Here is an 18,955-nt window from a genome sequence, read left to right on the forward strand (position 1 = left end):
CACTTTTTAATCGTAGCTTTTTCCAAAATACTAACGCTTTAGGGAAACGCCATTTTTTATATCAACTGATTCAAAAAAAAGATGAAATGTGTTCAAGATTTTTCAAGGATTTTCTTATATCTAATATTTTTATTTCTCTTCACTACTTTTAATTTTACCCCTTTTTTGCTAATTTTGATTTCTATTACGTAACATTAGGGGTTTATTACGAAGGAGTCTATGAGTGGCTAAGCCCCGTCGCTAAGAAACTTTTCGAAATTTATGGTCATGAATAAAAATTCATTTTTAAACGACTTTTATATTAAATTAATTCTCATTTTATTTTTAAAAGATATTGATTCATCATTTTTATCTTTTAAAATTAATCTCGCGTATTTTTATAATTAATAATTGATACAATTTTTCAAAATTATTTTAATATTTTTTAAAAGATTTTTTCTTCTTCATAATGATAAGGAATTTTATGTGGTAGTAATAAAAGATACAATTTTTATTTATTAAAATTCTTTTTAATTAATTCTTTTAGATGATATATGTATATTATGAAAGAAATGGAGAAATAAATGAACATACATAAGAATCTCCTATCTAATTTGAAAAAAATATAAATATTTATAATCGGAACATTTTATATAATTAGAAACCCTAAAAACTCTAAAAAAAGAATGGCTGCTTATAATAATCCTCGAGGGCTAAAACGAAATCAAGAAAGTTAAATTATTAGATTTCTGGGACTGAATACAAATACGAATTTTATGAGAGGGTTATACTTTACCATACCAATATAAAACAGGTCTATAGTTACGAAATTGATTATATCTTTTAATTAATCTTGTTTTCTAATTAATTTTTTTTTAAATAAAATATCTTGCATACCGATAGAGCCTCTAAGCCAACTGAGCCCGCCTACCTTATGATTATATTATAAGATTATCCAAATATACATTTTTAATCAATATTCCTGTTGTTGAGATCTTCAATCTATTTCTGTTTTAGTAAGAATATTAATCCAAATTGACCAATTTCTTATTGAAGAAGTAGAACTATGAATTGATACCTTCTAATAATAGGCATGGTTAGCAAAGTCCATTCACCTTGCTGGAATTTAAATGTTTCCTATGGAAGTTACTGCTTCCCACATAATTTGCTATTAAGCATACCACTTTTACTTCTAAAATTTATAATACTTGAAATATTTTCATCATAGAAAATGGCCTAATTCTATTTATATCAATTTTTCTTTTTCCAAACATATCAGGTTTTAAGAGTTACTTATCCGGTCAATTGACCATTATATTGACTAAACTACTTGACCAGATAACTGAACGACTTGCCAACCCTGGTTATTTTACTACCAGACCTCACTTAAATTTAGAAATATCATTTTGTCAGCGGTTTCATAGTGAAGTCGATATCGATATTATCAAACATGTCTTTTTTAACTGATTGATACAATTTTAATTAATAACTCAAAATCTAGATTATTTGTAATTGGTAATCAATTACTTATTTTTTAAAAAATAATTTACGTATTCAATAATCAATTCTTGCTTAAATTAATTATGCCCAACCGTTTACTGTGTAGGATTCTTATTATTTTAATTGTATGATAAAAATTAGGATAATATAATAATATTATATAGATAAATTTAATAATTTTAGTAATTACACTGTTTTTTATCAAAAAAAATAAATTCTTTAATAAAATAGTATTTAATTTGGCTATATGATAATTAAAACAAAAAAATATATATTTGTTCTCGTTAAATTACGATAAAATAATGCAAATTGTTGAGAAATTAAGATAAATCGATATTTGAAAGAAAACCTAAATATTATCTATACTATAAATAAAATAAATAATGTAATATTCTGTAAATTCTTTACCGTTACGATTAGAAAAGATTTAATAGAGAAAAAATGAAGGATCTGTTCTGGAAATCTTGTAATAAAATAATAGGAACGGCCGACAATTAATTCATTATTTTAAGTGTTAAGAGATCATTTTTTAAAAAAAATTTAATATTTTACATGGGTAAGATGTTTTCTAAAAAAACTATAATTATATATCTTTATGTTAGCAAGCATGAAATGTTTCATAAATTTAGAAATTATGTGTATATGTCTCGGAGGTTTAGCAAAACGATAAAACTAAAATCATTTATAACACGGGTTTGACCGGAATCATATTTCAACATGGAGTAACCTACCTATGAATTTAGATATTTTGCCGTAAATTTTTGACTTACATCAATTTTTATATTAGATTATTCATATAAATTTTAAAAATAAAAAAATCTTCCTAAGAAATAGTCTGAAATTAAAGATAAGTACTCTACGCATGAATACGATTCCGGTAAAATCGGATCTTTCAAAATAAAAAAACGTGCATTATAGATGATTTCAGTTTTTAAAATTTGATAAAAAAAAACTGGGTTTCTCAAGTATAGTCCTGAATTACTAAACTCCTACATCATATTACAATTATATCCATATATTTATATAAAACTTAAACATATATTTTTAATTATTTCACTCTATAAAGGTTTAGATATAAATTAAAACCCTTTTTGGACCTCTAAACTAGAATAAAATCATTCGAAGCAACTCCTCCCGAAGACTTTCCTGGACCGTTTTACGAATTAGATTTAAATTTTATATCGAGTCAAATGGATTCATTCACTTATTCAATCAACTTAATTTGTAATAGTTCAAAATCAAATCAAAATTCTCAACATTAATGATCTGGCATGGCGAAAACAAATGAGGGGTGCATGGTGAATTAAAAATAATAACTATCAATAAATGTGGATTAAATAGTAAAATATTTCCATAAGTGATTTAATTATGTATAATTTAAATAAATTTAATTCTTTTGTTGTACGGTCGCGTAACGGATCGATCCCGATCTTAAAGATCTAAATTAAATATCTTGGAAGAGATAAATCTTGATAAGATTATTTTAAAAAAAAAAGAAAAATAAATTGGATGAGAGAAATATAAAAATTTAGTTTTCGATATTATAGTTGTGATGATAAATAAATTAACATGTGCAACTTCTAGATGAGTTTACTAAGGCCAATACACTGGATATCAGGTGTTAACAGAACTATAAACTAGATTTTAAATTATTACTAATTGTCATTAAGAGATTTTTTTAATTATTCCTATTCAATTTACGAATATAGAGAAGCAGCACATCTGGTCAAGGGGCATTTGCAACTCAACTCGTTTTGAAATTAATTAAGCTTAAAATCTGAAATTTAATTGATAAATAATTATAATATACAGAGATTTACCAGATCCGATTTGTTCACGATCAGGATTCTTAAAATTTTTGAGCGCCCGGGCCCGCTATCGGATCTTATAAAAAAATATATAGAATTCCCTTATACGCAGAATGTAATACTTACACTTATTAATACATCTTTAGTAGTAGTAAATAAAAATAATTGACAGTATTCAATATTTTATTTATTTAGAGATCATTTTATGTGATATAAATAACTTGAGTAATTTGTTTAGTAATTTTACGTATTTTAAACAAAAGAATGTTAAAATAATATATTTTTGATTTATAAATCTTCCTTATTTTTAAAAAAAAATGCGTTAATAAAATATTTTTAAAAAAGAGGTGAGCGGAAGATAATTCATCGGAAATTTTATAAAAAATTATGGGAAGGATTCATAAAAATAGCCGGTTTTGAACCGGTATTTTAAGATAACCGACCCAATCCAGTAAAAGGAGAACTGGTATCTTATCTGGTACATCTTTAATATACACTTATCGATAAAAAAATTACTTCCCTTACCTCAACTCATAATTTTGTACTAAAAAAAATATTTTTATACCTTAAAGGTAACTATATATTTTATATATCAAATCCTTCTTTTAAGAGCAACATAAATAAATATATTAAATCAAACGCAAACCATATTCCATAAGATTGAGTTTTATATCCCAAAATTAACTATCAATAATTTTTGTCATATGGACTTGGACACGTCAGATATAACTTTTTATACAATATTTTATCATAAAAGTTTCCCTAAATCCTTATTAGTAAAAGGATATTTTATTATTAAAATACAATTATTTTTATATGATTTTATGTGTAATCTTACGAGCCCTGTTTTTATGTCATGCACACCCTGTTTTAAGAAGTTTTTATAGATATTGATGTGGAAGTCCCTACATGGCGGGACCAGAAACTATATATTATATTAAATATCTAATCGAAAATGTGCAAAAAAAATTAACATTCATAATACGGTGTTCCAATATTTGTTGCCCAAAAATCTATGGATATTGAACGTTTTGACAAAAAACACGAAAATGTAAAAAAAAATATAAAGAAAATACTTGGCCAAAATCACGAAAATGAAAAAAAAATAATATTGTGATAAAAACTTCCAATTTCTGAGCAATGATTGCAAAGATATTTGGCATCTTTAATTAATTAATAAATGTATATATATTTACATATTTAGAATCCTAATTAAAATATACCGATTACTATAAATTTTTCTAAAATTAATTTAAAATATTTTTGTAAAATTTTTTGAAAAAATATATCAATTTATATATATTCTGAATCATCATCAAATTTGCAGTTTAATGATGTATAATACCGATATATAATATTTAGTTTTTGAAAAAAAAATTTTTATTAAAATTAATTTGTACAATCTAATTTGCAGTTTTTTTAAATCATGAATTACGGCTTTGGCGAAAACATTTCCAAAACATATTTTGAAAATCGAAATTATAAACGAATGCATTACTTTAATTAACCATATAAATATTCAGCTAGAATTAATTTAGACCTAATATAAATAAAGTATTCACCCCCCCCCCCCATGATATATATTCATAATTCTAATTCCCTTAATAATCGACTATAAATGTATCATCAATCTACTATATGTAACCAAAAATTTTAATGGATTTCAGTTGCAATATTATATTTTTTATCCTTTTGTCGAAATTCGTTGGTGTATTCGATATATATGTCAATAAAATTTAGATTAATAAATAAACATGAGAATTACACTATTAGATTTGATTCTTTAAGAAATTACATGATTTACACTTGCGTTTTTATTACAATAATCTTATTTAAACAGTTAAATATTCTTATTGTTAATTAATCATCCATCACCACATAAGAACATGATGGAATGATATAATATTTAATTTTTTAAGAGCCCTCTAAAATATAAATAATTATATTTCAGTATATTTAGCTAAAATAGACGCCTTAATTATCTTTAAATATAAATAAGAATACTGTTTAATAATAGATTTTAGTAATATAATATTATACGATTTTTAAAAAAAATCTATTGATATTATAATATGTTTTTAAACATTTAAATTACCTAATTTAACGAATTGACCTCTCAACGGGGTGAATTTAAAAAAGTTAACGTATGAATTTACATTTCTTTATTAATTATATTTGTGATTTTGGTGTACATATTTATTAAAAATATTTTATTTTAGCTAATTTAATCGAAAATAATTCTTTCATTCATTCTATCGGCTTTACAACACTACAAAGTTGTAATTATTGTAAGATTAAAATATATCAATACCGATTTTAAATTTCCCTTGTTTTAATTAACATTTTATCTATATTAGAAGTGAATTATTTCCTCTATTGCTAAAAATATCTGAAATATTTATAAAGAAAATTTTTTTAAGTGCTAATTTTATTATACAAATATATATATCGATATATCATTAGATTGCAAATGAAAATATAGAATTATCAAACTGCTAATTTTATTGTACAAATATATATATCGATATGCATATCATTAGATTGCAAATTTTACGGATATTCTAAATATATATATATTTTCTATTTTATTATTTTTTTATAAAAAAATTTTTTTTTAACTAAATGTTCAATTATCTAATTGCAATCTATGCTCAAAAACTAGAAATTTTTATCAAAAATTTAATTTTTTTCATTTTCGTGATTTTGGCCAAATATTTTTGGTAATATTATGGTTTGTGAGCCATATTTACCATTGGCTTCTTTTATTTATTTATCTGTCATTTGGTTGTTTGCATTTTATTTATATATTTATTTTTAAATATTTTTATGTTGAATGATATTTTTATTATCGATAACCATTAGTTGTTCATTTTTACACATAATTTTAAATATATTTTTGTTGAATGATATTTTTATTATAGAAAATTATTTAGCTATTTTTTTGTAAAAAGATAAATAAAAATGAGATGGGCAGGATAAAATTTAAATAAAAGGAAGGGCCAATTGGGTAAAAATATCTTATGGATATAAAGATGCCTTGCAGATTTAGATTCCTTTGATTCGTTCACAATGGACTTAAGATTATGGTTTGTGAATCATAACTACCATTGGCTATCTTTTATTTATTTATTACATATGATTGGTTTATTTTCTTATTTATTTTTTTTAATAGATTTTTTTGTTGAATGAATGATATTTTTATTATCGAAAACCATTGGTTTTTCATTTTTACACATATATTTTTTAAAAAATAATTTTTTTAATAGTGAAAATAAATGTTTAAAATATTTACTTGAAAATAATATTTTTTTGTAAACCCGGTTAATAGAAACATAAATATCCAGCCCATAGAGCGTCTTTGGCGCGACCTCAAAACAAAATATATTAAATCTGAGAAGTTCCAGTTTATAAAAGATTACATAGCAACAAATATTTATTTAAAGAAGAGAGAAAATATAATCTAATCTATTGAATATCTTCAAAGAGTTTTAGAAGATATTATTCAAGCATTTCCTATTATAAATATATAGAATATATATTTTGTTATACATTTTTATATTTAATTTGAAAAAGAATATCAAGTATTTAATTATATGCATATGTATTTTTATGAAAGAAATTTTTTTTTTTAATTTTCCTATTTTTTTTTACATTTTCGTGATTTTGGCCGAAGATAGAAAACGTTTTCTATATTTCTCGATTTTGGGGTATAACCGTTCCGATAATACTCAAATATTGTGCAAAAAAAATAAACTTGTGATAGGGGAAAAATGAGAAAATTATGCGATAAAATGGTTTGTATAATTATTTAAAAGATCAGGAGTACATCACATTTCGGATCATATGAATATGACTCCAGACAAAACTCTTTTTACCAGGGCTGAGAACCCGGTCTCTAAACCTTTCAACTCTAGATTTTGACCCAAATCAGGGCCGTAACCACGGGGAGGCCCCCCAAAATTTAAAGTCCCAATTAAAAAAATAAATTTTATTCACCATTAACGATTAAATCTAAATGAAAATGGAGCAAAATTTTTAGAAAATATTATTTATAATTAATACAAATTAATAAACAAGTTGTGAAAATCTGAACATAATTTTATTCGTTATATTTTTTGTGAATAAATCCAAGAAAATTTAATAGAAATCATTCATTTCCAAATGTCTTTCTGCTGAAAGCATTACTAATTGTATTTTAAAGCAACTTAATGAATTAAATATCAATTCATCAAATATAATAAGCCAGGCCTATATGGTGTGCAAACATCATATCTGACTCAAATGGAGAAGTATAAATCCTGCTTTAAAAATAAAATAATAAAAGTTCCTTGTATACATTGCTACAACCAGAAGTTGCATCTTGTGGTTCAAAATTGGTATAATAATATTGTTATTATTTTTAATTATCTAATACATTGTATAATTTTTTTAGGCGTTTTAACGTAATAGACCATGCTCTTAAGAGACTTTTAGACCAGAGGTGGACTGTCATTTATACGCATCTCGTATCATTGATAAGAATCTTGAAACTATTGATCAGGGTTGTCAGGTTTCCCCACCCCATCATCGGAAGACTCCCGCAATTTTTTAGTTTACACGCTGACATCTCATTCCACAAAACTACCGCAATAAGAAATATACGGCAATTTTTAAATTTCTCCCGCACAATTTTTTTTTTAGAATTTTAACGTTTTTAATATATAAATAATAATTTTGAGAAACAATAATTGATTATTTTGCCAAATCACAATCCCGGACGAAGGCCGGCACTTATTTTTTTTAGCAATTTTTATATTTCTACCACAATTTTCATTTTTCACCCGACCAAATTTCTCCCGCAATTTGAAAATTTGTTGGCGAAGCATTATTTTATTTTTCTAATAGAACTCTTAACTCAGAAGTTTCCACTCATAATTCAATCGAGGATTTTAGTCTTTTATCTTAATGCATTAATATAAATAACATTATATTGTCCATTTTACCCTCAAAAATCATCAAGGGTACTAAAACCCCTACAAATCTTCAAGATTTTTTAGTCGATACCAATTTGTAGTTTGTGTGAAAAGAACTTCAATTGGAGATTTTTAAAAAAGAATTATATAAAATTATTGATTACTTTGTAGATCATTTTTTAGATATATTTACACATGATGATTATAATCTTCTATCATATTTTAATTCATTGTCCTTTCTTGACTCTGATTATTTTATATCAGATAAAATGAACCTATTAGAATCATTACCAAACTTAAATATGGAAACATTACATCATGAAATAAAAATAGTAAAAGGATTATTAGCTGCATTAGTTAAAGAAAAATAATAAATATCGTAAATATTATGTATAAAAAATAACATCTCGCATTTAAAGAATTTTATAAATGCTACTCAGCATCCATCATCATGTTCGTTCTCTATACTGAAGAGTATTTATTTATGTTGAAATATAAAAATAAAAATGTCGTTTACAAATTTTTAACATAAATAGAAAAAAAATTTTATGGGTTCTACTATTAGTTTTATTTCCTAAAAATATCCACCCCCCCCCCAAGTAAATAGTGGACCCTCCCAGCTGGAAATTCCTGGCTACTGCCCTGACCTGAATCCTTTTTCAAGATTTATGGTTAAATATTATTTTTAATTAAAAAACATTTTTTTCGTGAAAATTTTTTTCCCCTGAGAAATCACTTTTATATTGTGCAGCATATATTTTAGAGTTGGCTATTAATGATCTTTAAAAACAAATTACACGAGCACGATTATTGACAGAAGCGAGAGAAGTTTAAAATTTGAAGTTCGACAATTGTTAGCGAATAAAATCATTGAAAATGTCTATGGCAATAATAAATTGCACAAGATCGTCATCGGTTGATGATATGCTGAATCTATTGTTAGTTGAAGGATGCCTCTAGATTTTTTAGGTATTTTGATAAAATGTCGCTTAGTATTGGAAAATTTTTTTTAGAGCATATGAGACTTAGGGGAAAATCTTAGATAATAGCAATCTTTAAGCTTAACTATTTAGAACCCTAACATCAAGTTCTGTTAAATATTGGCCAGAAACAGGGTTCTAAAGCTATTTTAATGGAATTACGAGGAAAAACAAAAGTTATTACATTGTAAATAAATACATCAACATTAACTTCATCTCTTTGATACTTCTGCTGATTTATGATAAAATAGCTTCTAGATAAATATAATAAAATTTAGAGAACATGAAAGTGAACAGGCCCAAATCAATTCAAAATCAGAAATGTTCTCACCCACAGGATTAATAAGGATATAAATGTTCTTGACTTATGGCAAGATAATAGTTCAATTTATCCCGAATTATATACATTGATAAAAATTGTTCTAGTTGTTCCAGCAACACAAGTACATTTTATATATTATATTAAATTTAATGAATTATTAGGGTTAGTGTTGAACGAACATTTTTATCACATCATTAAAAAATATGATCAGACTTACGTGGATGTCTTAAGAGATGATATTTTGGGGCATGATAATTCGCATAAATAATAAAATTTTAAATGCAAATATAATATTCTTTTTTAAATATCATTACAATACAATTTAATATATATAATTTCTATAATCAAAACATGATCGTTTTCGTATCTTCCTAATGTATTTAAAATTTAAGGAGACTATATAGTGTAATGTTATTTTTTTGATCTCTACGAGAGTCGAACCACAAACCTCCCGCTTCAAAGTCGTATGTTTTAAGCATGCACCAACTTGAATATAATTAAATTTAAAATATTAATTATATATATATTAATTAATAGCCGATATTTTTAAAATTCTGCCATTTATTACCATACCAGCTGACGGGGTTTAAGGGTAATTATTTAATTTGCGTGTATGGTACTAAATATACTTTATTAATAAATTTTATATAAATATTAAAATTTAGGAGAAAAAGAGGTAAAATTGTTGCAATGTATACCGTAAGCATGTATTAGAAATATCAAAATTTAAATTTGTGATGGAAATCATATTGGATAAAATTTAAAATAGAGATGCTTTAAGATTTTTGAATTTTAAATATGGGTTATACATTGGCCTGAAAATATTTTCTTGCAGACATAGCCAGGCCTGATCAAAAAACCAAGTCCCATGCAACTTTCATCTTCTGATTTTATTTTTAAATGAATTATGACTTTTATATATTTTATTTCAGTTCTCAACTAACAAAATTATTTTGGCCTTTGGCGGGCTTGAGAAAATTTTCCCAACAATATGGTTTTTAGAGATTTACTTATCTCCAGGCTTGGGGAAAAATTACAAAATTATTTAAAATTTTAAAATTTTCAAGCATATCTATTTTAAATTTTACCCATGATTTCTATCGCAAATAAAAAATTAAATTTAAGATATTGTTATTAAATTACAATAGAAATAAATGGAATATAAAATTAAATTTAAGACATTGTTATTAAATTTCAATAGAAATAAATGGCAAAATTTTATGAAAGTTGCATGGGACTTGGTTTTTTGATCAGGCCTGGCTATATCTGCAAAAAAACTTTCAGGCCAATGTCTACCCCATATTTAAAATTAAAAAATTTCCAAGCATCTCTATTTTAAATTATATTGAATATGATTTCTACCACAAATTTAAATTTTATTCTAAATATAAAATTAAATTAAAGACATTATTATTAAATTACAATAGAAATAAATGGCAAAATTTTGGGAAAGTTGCATGGGACGTGGTTTTTTGATCAGGCCTAGCGGGGTCTGCAAAACAAAATTTGAGGCCAATGTCTAGCCCATATTTAAAATTCAAAAATTTTGAAGAATCTCTATTTTTAATTTTACCCAATATTATTCCTATCACAAATTTAAATTTTGATATTTCTAATACCCTTAATACTCACGGGTTACATTGCAACAATTTACCTCTTTTTCTCCTAAATTTTAATATAAAGCATATTTAGTATCATATACACAAACTAACTAATTACCCCTAAACCCCGTCATTCTTGACGGGTTATTAGCTAGTTATAATATAATTATGATAAAAAATTATTTTTTGTGGTGAATAATGGATAAAATAAAATAAATTATATAAAAAAACTGTTTCTGTTATTTAAAATTAAAACAAATTTTGTAAGTCTCATCCTTGTTTTTAAGATCTTTGAACCATAAAATTTTATTAATAAAAGTTACAGGGAAACTTGTACTGAATTACAGTGCCAATAAGGTTTTACTTTTCCAAAAAAAAATCTGGAAAACCTTTATTTACAAAATCCTAGAACGGGAGCTAGCTCTATTTAATAGATAAATGAAAATAGGGATTAAAAAAATTTCAGTGAGCAATTCGACCCAAAAAAAATCTTCAGTAAATTAGAGAATGGGGGGGGGGGGTTAATGTTCATGTTCAGGAGTCAGGAAGATACTTATTAAACTTCAAAATCGGATATGTTAAAAAAAAAATTAATTCACAACTAAAAAAATTAACACATGAACGGAATTTTTAAGATTTATTAATTATAGGCCAAAATCAGAAACAAATTAATTTATATTTGATTCTTAATCTGCGATTATTCCAAAATATTACTATCTTCACTACATTATATAACTTTACAATTGATTGTAACTACCTATTGTACTACACTAAAAAACTTGAAATAAGGTATTTAAAAAATATTAGAATGACATTCTGAAATCTCAGAAATCAAACTTTGGACAAAAAGATACTTAACATAAATTAAACCTTGTTTTAAATATCAATAAATTGAGGATTTTTTTATCTTAAATGAGATGGTTAACTTGATATAACTTTAATAATCGAAATAAGGATATTTTTAAAAAAAATTAGATAATTCCTATACTTTTTAATGAGCTATAACCATTATGGCTATAAGAATTTAAAATGATAATATACTCCTTATAAATTTATATTTTAACAATAAAAAAAAATTCTATTCTAAATAAATAATCTCTTTATTGTTACATTTATTATCAACAAAATCGTAGAAGTAAAAAATAATTAGCCATTATAAAAGATTGTATATCCTATACCTAACCTATACAATCGATCTGAAAACTATCTGATACCTTTCATTAAGAATTATAAATATTAAAAGTTTTTTTTACAGAAAATTTACAAAAAATTATAAACTTTAAAAAATAAAATATATAGAAAGTAAGTATGATGGAGAAGGTAAGGGATGTTGAAGATGGGCTTTTATAAGAGGGAAATAATAAAAATGCTTTTTTGTATAACAAAATTAGTGGACCATTACCAAATTAATAATAAAAATAATTTTTAATTGATAAGAAATATAAATTTATTACCATTTTTTATTTATTTATTGTATATTGTGGCTATAGTTTTTAAAGAGGTTTATTTTAGAAATTAAGTTTTTCTTGTGTTTATTATTTTTTATGTATTTACAATAAAAATAATTTCAGCATGTGGTCAAAAAAAGGGACAAACAATATAATATGATATAAAATAAAATAAAAGTGAATGTAATATGAAAGAAAAACTATTATATTCATCATTCTTGTGGGAATAATTTTAAAAAAAGCCATTTTTTAAGCATTTTAAAAATTTTGTCCGATTGTAGACTTAAAATGCTTTTTCTAAAGGTGAGCTTGAATTTAAAATTATCATCTGATTGTTGATTAAAATTTCATAAAATATCTATATCTAAATGCAATTATGCCAACTAAGAAATATATATAAAGTCTAAACCTTGCCGCTAAGACTATTACAAATCTTTTTGAATTAGCACACCCATTATCTTTGAACTTAATCCTAAATTTCGGTCTCCATCGCCAAACAAGTATGCTTTCAGAGGTTGCCAGACCTCTCGATTTTTTTAAAAATATATGTATCGCGAGTTTTTTTTACAGAACATAAAATTAATCTAATCAGAAACTTAAGCCCATTTTTTATTTTTTTTTAAAATCATACATTTAAAAGGCAATATTCTACATTTCATTTTTAGAAAAGAAGGAATATTAAAAAATATTATGATAAATCTCTAATTTATGAAAATTATGTGATGTGAAATAAATATTTTATATTTAAAATCCAATCTTACATTGATATAAGAAGTTTAAAACAATTCTGCATATTTTAATATTATTTATTATATTAAAAATCAGTTTTATACAAATAATAATTTCTGATTAGTTAGATGAAATTTCCTCATGGTTTTATTTCTATTCTTTTCTATTCCATTAATTTAAATTATATATAAATTTTAGAGATTTAAAGAGAAGCACAACATCGAGTAACTTAAAACGCAATACATAAATGCCTAGAAATCCACTATTCATGGATTAGAGAAGATAAACAAAATAGTTGAAATACATTTGTTTAATGTAAATACAAAATTTAATATCAGACATAGCAATCCATGATGTGAAAAACATTAAACTATGCAAAAATATATCCAATTTAAAAAATAAGGAATCAAAATAATATCAAACCATACTTTAAAAATAATAATTTATTTGGTGATAATACTAAATACCCACGATAAAATCACTTAGCTATTAATCTACAGATTGCATTGCAAACTTATTGCCTCTACTTTTTCTTGATTCAAAAATAGTCAAAAAACCTAAATTGTAGAAGAACAAAAGCTTCAAAAATAGTTTTGAATATCATAGACCCTGCAACTAATAGATATATTTTAGAGGATTTAAGGAAAATCATCGATTTTCTTTATTAATGAATTTCTCAAGTAATGGATATCCCAAAATATTCCCAATAATTTTGCGCTATTCTAATAAAGAAACAGTAGTTTCAAGTTAACTTCTAAGAAAAATCATCGAATTGAAGGATATTAAATTCATGATTGGCAGAACCTTGATTTTAAAACAAAAATTACAATTTAATATATAATCTTCTAAAAAAAATATGAATGATTTATTTTATGTATTGATTTTTACGAACCCTCAGGTCTCTTTACGGATGGGAGACGACCCGATGGAATTACACAAATTCCCTGGAAGAATGGCCGATTTCTAGCGTGGGATTTCTCCTGCGTTGACCCCCTCTCACCCTCCAACATCAATAAAAACATTTTAAAATACACCGAAGATTTTAAAACAAATAAATATGTGGATATTCCAGATGAGTATAAATTCGTACCAGTTGTCACGACAACCTTAACATCTCTTGGAAGTCAGGCTCTTAGCCTAATTAAAAAGATTGGCAGAACCTTAAGAACAAAATCAGGAGACCCAAAAGAAGGCATCTACATACGTCAACGCATAGGAATTCAGATCATAAAATCTAATTTCACATGCTTCATAGGTTCATTCCCCGAGGAGCCCGATTAATCTAGATTTTCTTCTTCTTCCCTAAATCATTTAAAATTACCCCCCCCCTCTTCCTCGTATTATCATTTGCACTAATTATATTCCCACTTTTATACTTTGTATTATGAAGTCGTTGGTTGTTAAATTTCTTAAAATTTCTAGAATTGTTAAATTATATATTTTTCTTAAATTCCGTTATATTTAAAAATAATATATATATATATATTCATTTATATATATTATATTCTCAAAATATTTTCCATTTTTATAAATTAAATATTAGTTTTATTTTTTTTAAATGCAATATAAAATAATATTATATTATTTTTATTTAATGGAAAATAAAATTACAATATTTTGTATGCATTTTTTTTATGTAAAAATTAAATAAAATAATTTTAAAAATTATGAAAAAATTCTCCCGCTTTTTGTTTGAAAAAATCTGGCAACCCTGATGTTTACTAAAGCAAAAATTCAGCAGATTAATTTGTTATAACTGATAGTTCCTGTTTAATTAATAAATTATATTTTTAAGAAGGCACCGATATACTTTATAATGTGATATTTAAAAAAAAAGATTTCAGGTTAATTAATAATTTAATAGTATAAATAGTCGTAGAAAATAACGTTATATTTCAGTAATTAGATTATGTATTATAGCTCTATAAGTTAACCCGAGTCAGACCTAAAAAAATTAAAATGTTCCGGGTGGGGTTCTTGTGAAAATTCTAAAATATAATTGAAAATGATGTTTCCTTTTCTTTTTTTTATTAACCTTTCCGTACTCTAGTGATAAAAAAAATGACCTAAATAGTGGGGTCTGTCAGACCAAGATTTTAAATTGATATATCTCCATTTCTATTTATTATTTATTTTAACATATAAATTAACCGTAATCTTTATAAAACTCTAATTTATTTAATGCTGAGGTAAAAAAAAATGTTTAGGATATTTATAACCTATGTTAAAATTAATTTAATTCTAAATATTAAATACAATAAAAAATTATTGGTTATTAAAATCAAGACTTCCGTATAAATAAAAAATTTCCCTATTAACTAAAGTTTAAAAAAATTTTATAGGGTTCGAAAGACCCAAGTCAGTCACACAAGCTGCTAAATTTTAAAAGCGACTGAACCAAAAATGATGAAACTTTGGATACGAGATAATAAATTACCAATTTTAAGTACTACCAATTCAAACATTCTTGGGTTCTATACACCCCACAAGAGTACTTTTGGGATAAAATAAAATGATAATTTATCTGTGACAAGGACATGAAGCAATTGTTGACTTTTACGTCATTTAATTATATAAAAATACGTTTAATTTGTATTATAAAATTTTTCGGGCTCAAGCCTAAGATAAATTTTAGGCTGCTGGAATGAAGCTGGTAGGCTCTGTTGTGGACTACGTGTTTATGATACTCTGTTATTCGCATATATTCCTTTATTTTTTTCATATTTGACAGCTGAAAATCAAAAATGATTGATGCAAGACATAATAAAAAAGAGGATATTCAGATGATGAGATGATGGACTATTCTAGATATGGGTGTAAATAGCTTAGCAAAATAGTTAAAATCGAACAAATTTATGGAACGGCCTAAGAAAACCCATCGACCTTTTAACTCAATGAAGACAAATAATTTTTATTAATATTCCTTGTCACTGAATTTTTTAAAATATATTATTTATTTCTGATTTGAATACTTGTAGGTCGACGATAAAAACTAATCCCTATGTGCCTTATTCTTATTTAAAAATGAACGAATATTACATAAAATAAATTATTTTACAATCATATTATAATAGGCTCAATAGTTGTTATTTGTCTAGAGAGCAGGGGTTAACAAAAATCTTAAAACATTTGAAGATTTTTTCGCCCAAAATTTTGAGCAAAAAATCTTTGAAGATCAAAAAAATGGAGGATCTTTTCGTAGGAAAAGATTTTGAGCACGCTCAAAATAAGATTTTTGAGCAAAATGAAAAATATTTTTAAAAAATTTTTTTTGAATATGCTCAAATTTTTTTTTTAAAAAAAACATCTGGAAATTTGTTTTTTATTTTTTTAAAAGAAAAATATCAAAGGGAAAATCAAACAAGATTTTTTACAAAATTTTTTTTATTTTACTCAAAAAAGCATGGTCAAAATTTATTTTTACAAAAAAATCTTCACATTTTTTGATCTTCAAAAGAGCAAGGTTGAATGCTGTGCAAATTTTAAACCCTTCTAAAGAGTTACAGAAGGCAGAATTGGGAATATCCTCCGGAAAAAGAATCTAGATACCGATACAGATTCTTTATAAAAAAATGGATCTTAGATATAGATACGAGTATCTTTTTCAGAATATAAAAAGGATACAAGATAAAATATAGTTATATCTTTTGTTAAATTAGAGTATCTTAAATACAAGATACTTTAAAATTATCATTACCAATTAAATAAAATAGTTTATAAAATACAGTTTTTATTATTTATTTGTGAAGAACATAACATACGCATATAATAAGAATGAATATTTACAATAATTAATAAAATAATTAATGATGAATTAATTATAATCAGGCGTTATAATATTAGTATTAGCCCATTCTTAGCATAGATAGGGAAGGGAGACTAGCATTTTTAATTGGAGTTGAAATATTAACTTGCAAAAGAGTATTTAAAATAGATTCATTATTTTATAAGATAATCAAATTTTTCAAATAATTTATCATTAGACCTTTGCCGTTTCGGCCTACTTAACATTGTACCAAAACTAAATAACCTTTCAATTGGAGCTGATAAAGGTATTGCAGTATTATATTTTTAAATGTCCTTAATGGAATAATATTAAGCATTTATAATGTATTTCGACTTTCTTGTCTAAAACCTCCAGTTCAATTTTATTTGCAAACTCAGCAACATTTGCTCCACCAAAATAAAAATAATTATCATTTTCTTTATTAGATATTAAATCTATTGGTGTCATAGTTTAAGTTTGATTATATTCTCTGGTACTATATTTAGGGTTTCTTTTGATAATATATCTTATAGGTATTTTTTTTATCATCCGACTCGATCATAAGTTCTTAAAATAGATGTAATATTGATACCAAAAAAGCCTCGTTTTATTCATATCAAAGGAAAATTCTTAAAATCTTTTGCCCATACCATCTTGGGCATCATTTAATGAAGGTAGACAATGTAAACTTGAATTTTCAAGATAACCTATGTCGAAAGAAAGAAAATCGCATTTAAATTTAATCAAAATTTACTACCCCCTTCTTTCTTTCTTTCTTTCTTTCTCTCTAAATAATATACTTTAATATGTTTAACAAAATTTGTGTTTAACTCTCATTTTTTTTGTTTATACAGGTTTTACATTTGCCTTTATATACATTGTCTTTTTTAACTTATTTGGAAAAAAATTTCCATCTAAAATTTTAAGATTGAAATTTGATTCAAGGGAACCTATTTCTATAATTTAAATTTCACTACCTTCTTCTTCACTACCATGAGTGTTAATCATCACACAATTTAAAAAATATTACATAAAATTGGTAATGGTATTATTCTATCTAGTTAGATTTATATATAAAATATAATCTTTACTTATGTCAAGAAAATCAAAAAGATACAAGATTCTTTTCAGAACAAAGAATCTTAGATACAGATACTAGTATCTTATTAAAAATGTCAAAAAGATACTGAGTATAAGATACAAAAGAATCTTGTATCTTAGATACAAGTCGTTGTCCCAACTCTATGAGAGGGTAACACATTTAGCTTAAATATTCTAACCTAATGTACAACTTCTTTTCACTGTATCCTCCTCAAGTGAAAATTCTGATTATAGAGCTGATTCATTCTATTCAAAAATGCATCTTTCAATGTTATAAACTATCCCATAATTATAAATAAGTAAGAATCTATATAAAATTAACGTTAACACATGTATGATAAGTTATATACAATTATTTTTCTATATTTTATTTTCACACAGAGTTGCAAATATGATTTTTCGCAACTCATTAAATATAAATTAATGTCAAAAAAATTCTTTGAAATAGTCAACGTCACCTTTTAAATTAATAGATCTGAAATAACGTAGCTTTATCGGGAAAAAATGTTGGTCAAAAAAATCTGCAGTTTTCCAAATTTAACTAATAGTGTCATGTAAAAATATATATGTTTTAACCAGTCAACTACTTTGTTGGAAGGGGAGGGGGGGGGGGGGTTAAATAAAAATTATATTAAAATCAAATTAGTTTTAAGCAATGAGTGGATAGGTACAACATTCATAAACAAATGGATGGAAGGACCAGACTTTTCCAGAACATGGGCTCGCGAGTTAAATATATTTTAAACAAATGGTACTTTCTAGCTTGTGG

The 18,955-nt window shown here is 24.7% G+C and overlaps 1 long non-coding RNA gene across 3 annotated transcripts in view; it reads left to right on the plus strand.

Moving 5' to 3' along the window:
* The window catches only part of LOC135928445 (uncharacterized), a 30,745-nt gene extending 14,424 nt beyond the window's left edge, over positions 1 to 16,321 (plus strand). The window contains exons 2-3 of one of the 3 annotated variants that reach the window (XR_010572331.1): positions 2,546 to 2,819; positions 7,720 to 8,207. This is a non-coding gene — a long non-coding RNA (uncharacterized LOC135928445). Of the gene's footprint in view, positions 1 to 2,545; positions 2,820 to 7,719; positions 8,208 to 13,517; positions 13,876 to 16,050 lie in introns of those variants that run through there. The other 2 variants (XR_010572329.1, XR_010572330.1) reach the window with 2 other exon arrangements.
* Positions 16,322 to 18,955: the final 2,634 nt, after the last annotated feature.

Source organism: Gordionus sp. m RMFG-2023, chromosome 4, assembly GCF_954871325.1.
Source record: "Gordionus sp. m RMFG-2023 chromosome 4, tfGorSpeb1-WG-v2, whole genome shotgun sequence".
Lineage (NCBI taxonomy): Eukaryota > Metazoa > Nematomorpha > Gordioida > Chordodea > Parachordodidae > Gordionus > Gordionus sp. m RMFG-2023.